Genomic DNA, 2,419 nt, shown 5'->3' with positions numbered 1-2,419 from the left:
ATAACTTTGGGAAATGAAAGTAATAATTATATGGATGGCATTGGTCACACAGTATTAGGATGGGGATGTGATGGGGGGGATAGAAGGGTTACTGTACATTTAAGGACTACTGCCCCCATGGGAACACATTTAGTTTGGACTGTTTAGTGTTTTCTATATTTTCAAGGCCTGGGACCCTCTTGACCTGCCGGATCAGAAATTCCCTTTTCTCTGTTGGGTCTGTTTGGTTTCTGAACTGAATTTGATTAGTTTTTGATCTGCAGATCTGCAGACAAGGAATAATAAATATGATTCTTCCTTTGACTTGTTTGCTCTGAGGCAGTGCTGTGAGGACAATGTAGGGTCATCATGATGTCCAGAAAGGGGAACTTGCTGACTCTTGGTGGGAGTTGGCGGCTAATCAGGATAATTGCTAGAACTTAGGTATACAAAGCAGACCAAGTGAAATCACTTAGTTTAGTAGGGGATAAGCCTCACCGTCTCACCTGTAGGGTGACGGATTACCTATGTGTTTAACCAGACACAAAACAGGGAGGAAGAAACGCTAACAAGGGAGCTGTTCAAAGATTGTATAATTCCCAAGCAGTGTTCAGGACTAAAAATCAAGTACTTTATTGAATATGTATTAAAAATTATAGAGAAATCACATTTATCAATAACGAGTCAATAAACACACAAGTAAAAAACAGCCCAGGCGACAACCAAAGACTAAAAATGGATCAGCTCTGTTCACTAAAAACTAGGATAGCAGATGAAAAAATAGTTAAAAAGTCGGACAGACAAAGTCCCGTTATGCTGCCGCAATGGGAAGAGGTATATACTCTCACACAGTTCCTTACTGCTAATTATAAGATTTTTTCCACAGTATTATTGATCCCTTGGGATAAATATAATACAGGAACACAGGCGATAGAGTGCCGTAGAGGTGGCTATAAGAGTTCATGCAAATCATCAGCTAGTAACGAGTATAAAAAGTAATTCACAGCGGAGCCAACTGATGACTCGCAACTATATCATGAATCAAAGTTGCTGATGGCAGATCAAATTTCCTCTGTATAGCCACAAACGTATATACTCTCACTAGTGGTGCACCGAAATTTCGGCAACCAATATTTTCGGTTGAAAATGGGCCTATCCCATTTCGGCCGAAAACAGGTTAAAGATGCCGAAAATGAATGGCCGCTAATAGCTGTAAGAAGTGAGCCCTTCACTTCCCTGTCAGGCGGGTATCTCCGCTGACCGCTCCTTTCTGTTTCTCCGCTGACACCGGGTGCTTTATTGTGAGCTACACTGGTTGGTAGGATGGCCAGCCGACTGGCGTCTAGCAACCAGTGACATTCGAGGAGAGGACCCAGCATGCACAGCGTCCTCCTCTGTGCCTATTGCAGAATGGCTCCACCCACCTCCTCCGTTTATGTGCTCTCATGCTGCCACTGCGGAGGAAGGTAATCTGGCTGTCTGCTGTGTTTGTTCTCCCTCTCTTTCTACATGTGCTCTGGTGCTGCCGCTGTGGAGAAAGGTAATCTGGCTGTCTGCTGTTCATTCTCTCTCTCATAACAGCATATACTGTATATTACTACCCTTTTAAATATACAGATCCAAAGCACTTTAGATGACTTAGATAACAACGATCAGCAGGGCATCCAGGTCATCCCTGTCTCCACCAGGCAACCAGGAACCGCCATTCACTGCCCCCTCCCACTCTTCAATTTTTGTCCTAATTTCATCCCTTGATTCTTCCTCAGCTCAGGACCAGCATTAAGGCAAAAATACCTCCATGGTATGAGTGACCCATTTTAAAAATAATTATTCCATAAAATATACTAATATAAAAAATGAATTATAAATTACCTTTATAATCAGAAAGGCTGGCACTTCTAGATGCACATGCATGTGACGTCACTTCTACTCTACAAACAAATAACTCACATGCTACCCACCATATTTTGTGGCCAAAAAAGTATTACTACAAACCCGATTCCCAAAAAGTTGGGACACTGTACAAATTGTGAATAACAACAGAATGCAGTGATGTGGAAGTTTCAAATTTCAATATTTTATTCAGAATACAACATAGATGACATATCAAATGTTTAAACTGAGAAAATGTATCATTTTAAGGGAAAAATACGCTGATTTTAAATTTTTACTTGCAATAGATTTTTATTGAAATTTACATAACATAGGAAAAACAAACAGAATCAGGGTTCAACATGAAATGGGCCGTACCAGGAAAAAAAAGAGAGAGATGAAAAACGAAACATGTACATATGCAAACAGTATATGTAGAGTATCACGTAAACAATTGAGTAAATGCTTCAAAAAACAATGTCAGAAGTCAATCAGGAAAACACATTAATCATAACTGTATTAGCAAAATCAGCCAGGTGCAGAGGAGAAGTATGGACTCTGTAACCAA

Source organism: Pelophylax lessonae (genome assembly GCF_965119305.1).
Source record: "Pelophylax lessonae genome assembly, contig: HAP1_SCAFFOLD_887, whole genome shotgun sequence".
Taxonomy (NCBI): Eukaryota; Metazoa; Chordata; class Amphibia; order Anura; family Ranidae; genus Pelophylax; species Pelophylax lessonae.
The sequence above is the reverse complement of the archived record's forward strand: the minus strand, read 5'-3'. Positions refer to the sequence as shown.